The sequence below is a fragment of the Aquarana catesbeiana genome, linkage group LG03 (genome assembly GCF_042186555.1).
Source record: "Aquarana catesbeiana isolate 2022-GZ linkage group LG03, ASM4218655v1, whole genome shotgun sequence".
Taxonomy (NCBI): Eukaryota; Metazoa; Chordata; class Amphibia; order Anura; family Ranidae; genus Aquarana; species Aquarana catesbeiana.
Window position 1 is genome coordinate 386,100,163 of NC_133326.1, and position 12,295 is coordinate 386,112,457.

General features: G+C 41.5%; 1 long non-coding RNA gene across 2 annotated transcripts in view; it reads left to right on the plus strand.

Annotated features, from left to right (window-relative positions):
• LOC141132377 (uncharacterized) overlaps positions 1 to 12,295 on the plus strand; it is a 512,907-nt gene that overhangs the window by 451,495 nt on the left and 49,117 nt on the right. Inside the window, exon 6 of one of the 2 annotated variants that reach the window (XR_012242897.1) lies at positions 531 to 970. The exons of the other annotated variant lie outside the window; for it this stretch is intronic. This is a non-coding gene — a long non-coding RNA (uncharacterized lncRNA). Of the gene's footprint in view, positions 1 to 530; positions 971 to 12,295 lie in introns of those variants that run through there. 2 annotated transcript variants of the gene reach the window in all.

Sequence of the window (12,295 nt, forward strand, 5' to 3'; positions counted from 1 at the left end):
CTGTCAATCACATCCAATGATGCGGAGCGCCGGGGGGCGGGGCCGAGTGATACAGTGAGCAGCTATGGCTGCCGGATGTATCACGGGAGCACGCCTGCAAGCACTCAACACCATGCGAGGGAGTCCTTGCGGGGGGGAGCCGAGACAGCCGCCGAGGGACCCCAGAAGACCAGGTTCGGGGCCACTCTTTGCAAAACGAGCTGCAAAAAAAAAAAAAATAACTTTAGTGATCCTTTAAAGCGTAGGTTTAGTTACTATTGCTTTCCACAATAAAAAGCTCCCTATGAATGGAGGACAGGCAGGCTAATGACAATCTTAGATAGCTTTTTGTTGAAGGAGGCTGACTTGATTTGGACTTATTAATGTGAAAACATTGTGATCACTGGTCTAGTATACTGCATAAAAAGGGGGCCTTGAAGTAATAGCCCCGTTTTTAATGAATTAGACATAGAATTACATGCATATAATCTATTTGTTCTGCAACTTCTTGAGTTCAACTTGTTGCATAATTCATTCATTTTAACTTCCAGATACAGGTAATGGCAATGACAACTACATGTGCCCATTTATATGCAAACCTGTACCTGGGAAGAAGGGACGCTGGTTGTTTGGATGATTTATCTGTGCCACATTTCTAAGTAGGTACATTAATGATGGTTTTTTGGTATATTTTTCAAAACTAACGAACGTATATTTTTCTACGCACCAAATGCCACTGGTATAAAACTTAACCTTTTTTTAAGAAATTGTATATAAACAACTGTGTATGTTTTTTACTTCAAGGGAGAGCTTTGGCCTGTACACACGATCCGAAAATCATACGACAGATTGTCCTTTTTTTTTTTTGCATGCTAGTCTCATATCGAAAATGAAGAGTTTACTAAAGTGATGAAAATTCTTGTAGGACAGAATAAAAATTCAGAAGTGATGTAATGTGTTGTAGTGTATTTGTATTGTATTTTTTTTTTCAAATATGTTTATTGGAGTTTACATTCAAATACAATAGAGACAAGGCAGAAATCACATGCATAGTTTCTACATACAAATCTATAGAAATTTGTAAACATTAAGGTTAGAAACCGTTGCTTATACATATGACATTTTGAAGGTATAGCCTGTCATGGAGAAGTTCTGGCTCTGTATCCCCACTGGTGGTGGTTGATTGCAGTTTCCCCATCACCCCTAAGGGGATCATATTGTGATTGGAATACAAAATTAGGGTAAACTTAAAGCAACATAAACTGTAACAAAGGAGAAGGTAAGGAAATTTACAGTTACCAACGTTTCATTCAGATACCACAGTATTCAGTTTATATTTTAGGATACCAAATATATATATATAAATTCGGTAATGTTATGGTTTAAGGTCTTTAGCCGCCTCAGGGTGGAGGAACCAAGCTTGCCATAATCTTACAAATTGGGGCGTTTTAAGTTTTTTGAATGCCAATAATTTTTCATATTGACACTGTATATCAACCCTTGTGATTATTTATCTTATTGTGGGAAGGGTAGGGGTTTTCCATTTATTCGCTAGAGCTGTTCTAGCTGCGAATATGACATGGGTGATTACTGTTCTTACTGTAATAGGATATGCATCTAGTCCTATATTCTAGAGGGCCAGTTCCGGATTCAATGGTGTATAGCGCCCTGTGATTTCGCTGAGAACTATGGCTATGTTTTCCCAAAAGGGCTTTATGTGAGGGTAATTCCATAAAACATGGTACAGGTTCCCTATTTGGTTACACATTCTCCAACATCTGTTCGTGGAATCTTTAAAAATTTTGGACAGCCTGTAAGGTGTCATGTATCACTTATGATAAATTTTTAGAAAATGTTCCCAATGCTCAACACAGGATGACATACTGAAGCTCAATTGTATGGATTTCAACCATTGCTGCAAAGAGAAGTCTTTCACCAGATCTTTTTTCTATTTATACATGTCGGGTGTTTTGGTCGTTAATTTGGGACCTGTCAAGGTGTTGTAAAAAAAAGAAATCCCCCGGGTCGATTTGTTTGATTTCCCCTGAAGATGGTTTCTTTATATTTAGTAAGTGAGTGGAAATGTCTAATTTGCATTGACCTATAAGCTTCAATAGGTAGATCACTTTGTTGTAGGTTTTATAAAAAGTTTATACCCCATTTATGACAATCTCTGGTATCAAAGCCCCCAATAAGCCATTCATACGTTTTGACCAGTATATCTAGCTTGTATGTGTTCTTTGTGGGTTTTACGGGAGAGTAGAGTGCGCCAGGCTTTTAAAGTGGCTCCAATTGTGGGGTGAAGCACAATGGGGGTACTTGGGGGGACATAAGAGATGCTGTTAGTAGCACTAGGAAGTCCTGGTGTTTCATAAAACTTTGTTCCATGTTGACCCATAATTTGACTTCTGCTTGTTTGATCCAGTATTTAACTTGGTCTAGTAAGGACGCATTATAATAGCCCAGCAGATCCGGTAGACCTATACCACCGTTCCTTTTCATTAATTGTAAGGAGGAAAGGGCAATTCTCAGATTTTTGCTTTCCCAAATGTAGTTCCTCAAGAGGGAGTTGCATTTAGTGAAAAAGGAGCTAGGGATAGGGATAGGAAGTGTTCTCAACACGTATAGTATCCTTGGGAGAACTTGCATTTTGAAGACGGCTGCTCTACCTACCCAAGGAAGCTGAGTTTTCCTCAGTCGTTTTAGATCCGCAGAGATACTGGACAGTAAGGAGGGAAAGTTAGCCTCATAAATTGAGCTAGCTGGGTAAGAAAGTTGAATTCCTAGATATGTTATAGATTTAATTCCCCATGTATATGGAAATTAATTTTTCTGAAGATTTATTTGTTCTTGGGGTAGTCCCATGGCAAGGATCTGATATTTATTAGAGTTGATCTTATAGTAGGAGGCTCTCCAAAATTCTTTGATCAGTTGCTGGGTTCTGTGTAGGGATTTGGAGGGATTTGATAGAGAGAGAATAATGTCGTCCGCGAACAAACCTATTTTGTGTTCACCATGGCCCACTTGTAGTCCCTGGATAAGAGGGTCAGTTCTGATGGCTGCAGCAAAAGGTTCAATAGCTAGGGAGAATATAATTGGAGACAGGGGGCAACCCTGTCTCGTGCCATTCGAAAGGCCTTGACAGGGCGCAGTCAATATATACCCTCGCCAAGGGGTTATGATATAAGGTTATAATAGCTGAGTGCATTGTCCCAGACAACCCAAACTTGGGTAGTACTTGTGATAGGTACTCCCAATGAACTCTGTCGAATGCCTTCTCAGCATCCAAAGCAAGGAGAAGAGAAGGCACTCGAAAGGCCTCAGCGTGATGTATTAGGTTGATCATTCTCCTTGTACTGTCTGGAGCTTGCCTCCCCTTCACAAAACCAACCTTTTCTGGCCGTAGAAGAAGTGGCGTTAGTTCTAAAAGTCTGTTTGCTAGTAGTTTAGAGTATATTTTTAAATCTGAGTTTAGGAGCGATATGGGCCTAAAGTTTTGTGGATGCTTAGGCTCCTTTCTAGGTTTAGGGAGGGTCACAACAATAATTGCTTCTAACATTTCCTTTGGAAAGTGTCCCGTTAAGACAGCTTGATTATAGAGTTTAACCAAGTAAGGGCTTAGGATTGGTTTAAGGGCTTTATAGTACTCAGAGGAGAGTCCATCTATTCCCGGTGATTTACCTAAATGGAGGGATGTAATGACATTTAGAATTTCTTTGTTTTCTATAGGGGGATTTAGATGGTTCAATGAGGCTTCATTTAGTGCTGGTAATTTCAGCTTTTTTAGGAAATCAGAGATTACCTCTGCATTGGGTTGAGGTCTGGTATGATCATCCTTCAGGTTATACAGTGAGGCATAGTAATCCCTGAATGTTTGAGCTATATCTTTGTAAGGTTCTGAAATTCCCTTTAAGAACTAAGACATTGAGGTCTTCTATAGTGTGGTCCGATTGTGAGAAATGATGTCCCACAGGTGTGCATAAACTGTCTTCTTTATGTTCTTTGATGGTATGTCTGTGCAAATTCATCCTCGCTTGCAACTTCTGTCCTGTTTCACCAACATAAGATCCTGAGCTATATCTGATAGGTCAAGGACGTTTTTGCCTATTTTCTGGTGTTGAAGTTGGATAATTCTTTCTCTAGCTCTTTTTTGTTTGAGTTGTAAAGCCATTTTTTCCCCCTGCTTTGTTGTTTTGTGAGTAAGCTGCTAATTTAAGGCCTTTTATGTATTTATCATGTTCTGATGTTAAAACTGTTCTGCGTTCCTGAGGAGTGTGAGTCGGGACAGTAATGTGCTTTGGGGAGCCTTTTTGTGCTGATTTTCCAGTAAGGCTATTTCAGGAAGTAGGGTAGAGATTTGTAAGTTTCTCTTTTTCCTCTCTCTGGAGGCCATCTGGATCAACACACCCCTAAACGAAAGCCTTGTGGGTGCACCAGTGATTGAATACACTGCTGGAGGACCCTGATTAAATAAAAAGAACTCCCCCAGCTTTGTCCTCAACTCCGTTACATATTCTGGGTGTGACAATACATAAGTATTATTCCTCTATACTGGCATATTTATACCTGTGCGCCCCTCTGCAATTTCCGGAGAGATAGGGGCATGGTCAGACCATGCAATTATGTAAATTTTTGCCCTAGTTACCTTCTGAAGAAGATTTTTATCTGTAATAAAGCAATCAATTCTTAAGTAGGTATTGTGGGGATTAGAGAAGAATGTGTAGTCTCTCTCTGAAGTGTTTTGATAGCGCCACGGGTCATGGAGATCTTCCTGCAGCAAGAATTGTTTGAGTCCTGTTTTCCGTGTGGGGTTCCTTGATGTGGTGTCCATTTCTGGGTTCATTGGGATGTTGAAGTCTCCACACACACTAATAGTTGGCCTTTTTGGATTGAGCGAGCTTTGGCCAAAGTCCTTCTGATGAACCTTATTTGATGTCTGTTGGGGGCGTAGATATTTACTAGGGTGTAAAGGATTCTGTTTAGTTCCGCAACTAGGATTACATATCTGCCTTCTTCATCCACCAGTGAAGCATGTAATTTAAAGGATATTGAGTCTCTTATGGCTACCATAACACCTCTTTTTTTTCTTATAATTGGCTTGGTAGATGTGTGGGAAGTGTTTGTGATTGCAACTGGGAGGTTTTGCAGCCAGGAAGTGAGACTCCTGCACGCATAACATGTCACAGCAGTGTTTTTCTGCTTATTTCCATAGTGCCCTTCTCTTGTAGGGGCTATTGAGTCCTTTGGTATTCAATGATAAGAACTTAAGTACCATCAAAGTTAATTTGATTGCGATTAAGTAATTTGTCTTCAAAATACGCATGTTGTTGGATGAGGAAAAGGCAAACGTGGTAACAGGAACAAAAAACAAATAAAAAAAGGAAGAAAAACAGGATACGTGCAGTGTTGTAGTCCCATTCTCGCGGATGAAAGAGAACTTTTTAGGGCACAGGTGATTCCTATATACATATCCAACGGGGCATATAAAGTGCAACCAGACAGGATCTTAGTATGCAATATGGTGGTTTTCTTTATACCCGCAAAGCCGTAAACTTGAAAGGCTTTAGGGCTGGAATGTGGGTCTGATCTAGAGAGCTCAGGTGTTCGACGACGGGTTTGTGATATCCTCTTCTTCTTGTGGGAGGAGTGCCCAAGATTTCATTAGCTCCAGACCTTCGTCTAGAGTGGTTACAATCGAGGTTTTGTTGTTTCTTTTAATGGACAACTTAGTCGGAAATTTCCATTTATAGAGAATATTGATGTTTCTCAGGATCTTGGTAATGGTGATGAGGTTTTTGCGGGCTTGTATGGTTGCTTGTGAGAGATCTATATATAGTGAGATTCCAGAATATGATTCTGGTAAAGAGTTGCGTTTGTGGGAGAAATGCATGAGTAATGGATCCTAGCTATCACATCTCTCGGTACACAATCTGGTAGATAGAACGGTTTTGGGAGGCGTTGAGCACTGTCTATCACCAAATCGTGGGTTTTTGTCGCTGAAGGCAGTTCGGCTATCATTTTCTGCAAACATGGATGGAGTTCTGCTGGGGAGACCGTTTCCGGGATGCCTCTAAATTTTACATTGTTCCGGCGGGAATGGCCCTCGATGTCCGCCATTTTGATTCTCATGTTGCGGATTTTTCCTGCTAGATCATCATGGGCGTCTACTACCTCCATTATGTGCTAGCGTGTAGTCGCTCATTTTATTCTCTATGTGATCCACTCTGTCTGCTATGGCTGCAATCTCTCTATTTGTTTGTCTCATGAAGTTTGACATGTCATGCTGCAGTGCTCCACATAGTGTGATTAGCATATCTTTAAGAGCAGAGTCTAATATGGGCTGGCCCACTGCAGGGAAAGCATCCAGTTTCTCACTGAAGCCATTTGTGTCAGTGAGACTCAAGGGAGGAATCACTCACCGTGTCACCGTCAGCTATTAGTTTCCTCCTCTGTTTCAGTGGGCTATTGAATGTGGAGGGAGGAAAATGTTCTCCGCTGCCTTGAGCTGCAAAGTCACATTGCAGGGAGATTTTCTTTGTGGATGCAGCCGCCCCTGTTCTTTTCTGTGAGAATCCAGCAGTGCCGGCGCCATCTTGTGAAGTCCGTGTCTCCATCAGCCTGTAGAAATCAGTGAGTCTGCGGGGCCCATCACAAACTTTTCTCTTCCCCCTCATGCTGCTTCCAGCTCTCTGGCTCTGCAGCTAGTGACTCGTGATGTTTTGAGGCATCTACTGTCGCTGTATGTCGCCCGTTAGATCCTGTGGAGCCGGAGCTGGATCACAGTGTGGCCATCTCCTCAGGCTGCTGGCCACACCCCTGTATTTGTATTGTATTTGTGAACGACAACTGTACTGACTAAACGAAAATCGTACGATCTGGTATCGTACGATAGATATTTTTGTATTTTTGTGCTTGTCCAATTGGATAATATCAAATGAACTGTCGTGATCGGCTCTCGAAAGCTGTGTACTAACGATCAGATTATCGTACGATCGCTTTGAAATCGGTATTCTTCATACGATTTTCGGATTGTGTATAGGGGCCATGAGATTGAACAAGTGTTGATGTTGATGGTCAGTAATTATCACAGGTGAAAACAGCACTGCTCTGCAAACTCACACCTGCCCTTCCTAACCGGAGAGAAAAAGACAAAAAACCTACACAGGGTTCCCACTCTGCAACCAAAGAAAAGTGTGTGTGTGTGTGGGGGGGGGGGGGGGGATTTTCCCTGCAAAGCATAAAGCTAGAACTAAGAGGTGCAAAAATGATCCAAATTGTGTGAAAACAATTGTACAAACCATGGCAATAAAATAACTGCCTTGTGAAAATTATTTAGCACACAATGACCTCTATAATACTTGAGTAGTGTGGGTACCAAAAGATTTGCAGGATTCCTAAATGAGTTACTAAACATTACCCTGCTTCACTGGCTTTACTCTATCTAATCAATGGCCAGTGTAAGTGGCTACTAAAACTTCAGAGGTTACTGGATAAATTGCTACATTTATCTCTGCCTGTACTATTTCTTCTCACTGACTGTTGATAGGCCATGAATAAATAATTGGCATCCCTAGAACAATATTCCAGTATAGAGATCTTAATAATACTCCTATATAATGGTCTCTAAATTCGCTTGCCTATCAGGTAAACTCTCTCCTTCCAATAGGCTGGCTATACGTACCTATAGTCAGGGCAGCCATCAGAAATTGTTGGGCCCCTTAGACAGCTTTAGGACTAAAGCCGCCCCCCCCCCCCCGAGCCTGACCACCAACATTCCCCAGGGTTTACCCACGGGCCATCCTACCGAATCCACACACTGGCCACCTCACCTGTACTCACTCAGCCCCCCCCTCAATCTTGTATATATGTCAGCCCCCACACACCTGTATATATGTCAGCCCCCCCACACACCTGTATATATGTCAGCCCCACACACACACACCTGCATATATCAGCCCCCCTGACACCTGTATATATATATGTCAACCCCCCCACACACAAACCTGTATATATGCCAGCCCCTCACATACATTAACCTGTAAACACACAAGGCTCTGGCCCCTCCCTATACACAAATAGCACCCTCCCTTTCCCTCACAGCCCTTACTTGTAAAGAAGGTCTACCTACCTAGTCCCAGCCCGTTTTCACAAAGCTGACATGTAGCTGAGAAGCATAGTGCAGATCACAAGAGAGGTGCACATGCACATAGTAGCCAGAGGTGGCAGTAAAGAGCTCGATGTCTGAGCTCAATGCCACAGAGAGCAGAATGAGCCAAGATCGATTCTGTAATGCACAGCATGGCTCCCCTTCACCCAGCCCAGCCCTCCCCTGTGATGGCTGTACCCCCCTGATGGCGGCCCTGCCTATAGTAAAGTATCTCAATTCCTCTCTAATGGTCTCCAAAACTACCTTCCCATCAAATAAACTATCTCTATCCAATAGGCTAGTTCAAGGTACCTATTTTGCTCTGGAGTTAGTAAATTGGTAAGTCTTGCTACCTCAAAAGCTACTAGAACTACTGACCATCAACTACCAAAACATAAATCAAACTTTCCTCCCTATAAAACCATGTGTAAGAAACCCCCAAAATAAATGTGCCTCCCAAAACAAGAGGAACCCTACATGTTTCACTCAATTAAGAACTTCATCAGGGATGTTAAAATAAAATATAAGGACCACCAACATAAAATGTGAAAGAAAAATAAAGGGGAATAAACTATTCCCACATGGTGAAAATGGCTTCCCCCCCCTCTGGCCATCTATTTATAATATTTTTCCAAGATGGCCACCAGTCTGGCCGCACATATTTTTGTATTATCTCCATCTTGTGGAGGGAAGACAGAAGGCAAGTTCTCTATTCCTTCCACATGGAAAAAGGTGAATGTACTGTATGGGAGTATTTATGATCAGGACTTGTCATTTTAAAATGCTTCCAGTGACCCATAGAAGTCCTCTTTTAGTTTGCCAACCTTTATATTACCATGTTGGCTGCCCCATACTCCCCATCACCATCTCTGCCTCCTGTTATTTACACAACCAGCATATATCAAATAATATAAACATATTTGAGGTGTCCAGACGCACACTACTGAACACTACTCATGCACAAATGGCAGATATGTAAAGCCCTCATTCAGTCCATGTGAAGAGTGTGAGTTGAGACAAAATATCCATCTCGCATCAGTTTTTAACAGGATTTTATCTAAATCTCCTTTTCTCTGTCCAAATTGAAGTTGTTCAGTGACCCAAAATTTCAAACAATCTGGTTTTCCTCCATGCGTTTGCCGCATGTGTCTTTCTTTACCAGTGTGTCATTTACATGCTCCAGGACATGACGCCTGAACTGTTTTATTGTTTTAGTCTGGGTCTGTCAATCTTTTGAATTTTTTAAAATGTACCTGGGGTCCATTAAAGCAATCAGGTGGCTGTATGCCAGAGTCCATATAATGACACAATATAACAATCAGGCTACCTCAAATAAAAACATTTTTCAGCAAAACTGTTACATCCTAATGGATGACAAATTATTAAAGCGGAGTTCCAGCCTTTTTTTTTGTTTTTTTACAAAAAAACACTCCCATCTTCAGTGTGGGCATCTGAAGCCCACTCGTTGCTCCTTCCGGGATACGGTGCTGCTGGCTACTACCCAGCATGCACCTCCTGATCTCGTGCATGTGTATTGCATGCAAAGCGCGGTTATGGACATAGAAGCGGAGGCTGCCCATTGCCTCCTGGGATTGATAACACTCATATCCCAGGAGCCAATGGATGACCGGATATGACGTACTTCACAGCGGTGAGGTACAGTAGAAGGGAGCTGTTCTGGTGGACAAATAAGGTAACAGCTTTGGAAAAAAAAAAAAAAACTTCCGATGAGTAATAAAAATGTCATCAGCAATGCGGAGGGGGGAACTTAAAAAAGTGGGTGGAACTCTTTTAGATGTAGAATTTCTATTTGCAACTATTTGGCCCCTAACCATTGTTTCACCATTGTAGGTTGTTGCCATGTGGCACCTTTAACTGTGGTTTATGTCCATATTGTCAATATATGTATGTAAATACAATGAGACAAAACACTTTGTAAACTGTCAGACCAAGCTATATTCACACCAGTGATTTAGGCCAGTGCGAATTGTAGTGACAGGAATCAGAGATTCTTGCTGCGCTTCTGCGCGGCCAGGTGCAGCCGCTGGCCCTGACCACTATAATGATAGGTCACTGGTGGCCACAGCTATTTGCTGCTGTCTGCACAACCAGCGATTACCTGCAGTGATCACTGCTGGGTGCACACAAAGCTGGCAGGTATATGCTGGCTGTGCAGAATGCCACAAATAAATGTGGACACCGGCAACCTGTCATTATCGTTGCCACACGAATGTATCCTAGGGTCCATTCACACCCCAGAGGGGGAGATTTTGATAGGAAAATATTGAAGGTCAAAACAAAATGGATTTATCACTTAAAGGCCATTCAAAAGCCTGGACTAACTGAGCAATTAGGCTTTTTCATCTTTGTGTAAGGAGTTCTATATGCAATATATCCCATTCTTTTGTAATGTCCTCCCTTGCAATTTTATGTAGTTTTTCTTTGGGCTGCATGATTGACTGCAAAAAACTGTTCAGACAAGGATTTCCAGTCTATAGTTTATAATGCAATGTCCTGTGAGCCTCCACTAACTATGAGACCAATTAAATCTCTTTAAAACCAATATTCCTCTTTTGAATCAGCTGCTAGCGTTACACATGTCTCATAAAGCATGCAGGGGTAATCAAAACAAATATATATACGCTGCGCTATCAGAAGTATAAATCCAAATGATAATAAATAATATACTATAACTAAATAGCTATAAAGTGATAATCGTGCAATACATGAAAAACATGCAATATTGCAAATGAAGTGACAATGTGCATTCACGTGATAATAGTCCATAAACAATAAAAAACAATTAATCAAAATCCTCAAGATAAAATGAAAGTGCTTCAATGCGCTGTGCAATATTCAAAATTGTCAGTTTATAAATGCTCCAAAACAATCCATGCGATTCGGTAGATGCTGTGAAAATGATCCAATAAAGTGCTGTATTCACTTTCAAGTGCTCCCCCTAGGTATTGTACGCTCACCTTAAAGCGCGTGACCTTGCTGTTAAGCTTGGTCAATACACGCCTTAGAACCACTTAAGGGTTCAGCAGTATATCCGGAATCCTGGATTGGTCCCCACTTATGCCTCGGTGTGTCAGCAGAATGCCATTTGTGCCTCGGTATGTTAATAGAAAAAGAAGGGCTTAATGGTGTAGTACGTAAAACAATTTACTTTTAAACACAATAAAATTCCACACAGGGTACTCACAATAGCATGGCGCCTCACTGCGTCACTCTAAAACCAGCGTGATTGAGAGGGATAAACCGGTTTATCCCGCTCAGCATATATATATTTGAAAGGATTTTCAGTCTGTCAAGCAAAATTTGTCAAGCAACGTGGTGCCAACAGGATAGTTTGGTTTTGTTTTATTTTGCTTTTCTTTGTTTTGTTTTATCCTGTATTGCTTTTGTCTTGCCTTGTTTTGAATTGTTTTTGTTTGATTTTGATTTCGTTACCCACTTCCCACTTCCCGCCTGATGTACCTGTACATCTCCCGACTTTGAGTGGTTGTTTTTTCAGACAGTCGAGCACTTTCTTTGAAAAGCAATCCTAGAAGCTAAATAGCCGCTGGATTGCTTTTACAAGCGGCTGGAAGGGGATCCGGCCTTCTGCCGCCTTCCTGGGCTCTCCCGCCCCACTGGGGAAACCGGGATTGCAGCCGGCTGACTATAGAGCTGATCAGGGACCAGAACGGCCCAATCATCTCTATGCTCTAAGAAACCGTAAGCGATTAGTATTTGATCACTTCCGGTTTCTCCGGTTGTAAACAAACCATTGATGGTTTGTAAAAAGCATTGGATTATACTGATCTTGGTATGATCTGAAGCTTTTAAGGGCAGATGAGACATCTGGGGTCTAATAGATGTTTACATTCCTTGTGATAACAATAAAAGTGATTTTAAAAAATCAAGGTACAGTACAGTGTAAAAATCTTGAAAAAAAAAAAAGAAAAAAAATGTAAAGTGCTGCTTGTCTCCCCCGTGCTCACGTGCAAAAGATGAACCTGCACATCCGTCATGCGTTGTATGTAAACAGCAATCGCACTGCACATGTGAGGTATCATCGCGAATGTCAGATTGAGATTAATAATTCTAGCACCAGACCTCCTGTGTAAATCTAAAGTGGCAAGGCTTTTAAATCTTTGCCTATGGATAATATAATTTACGTAGTTT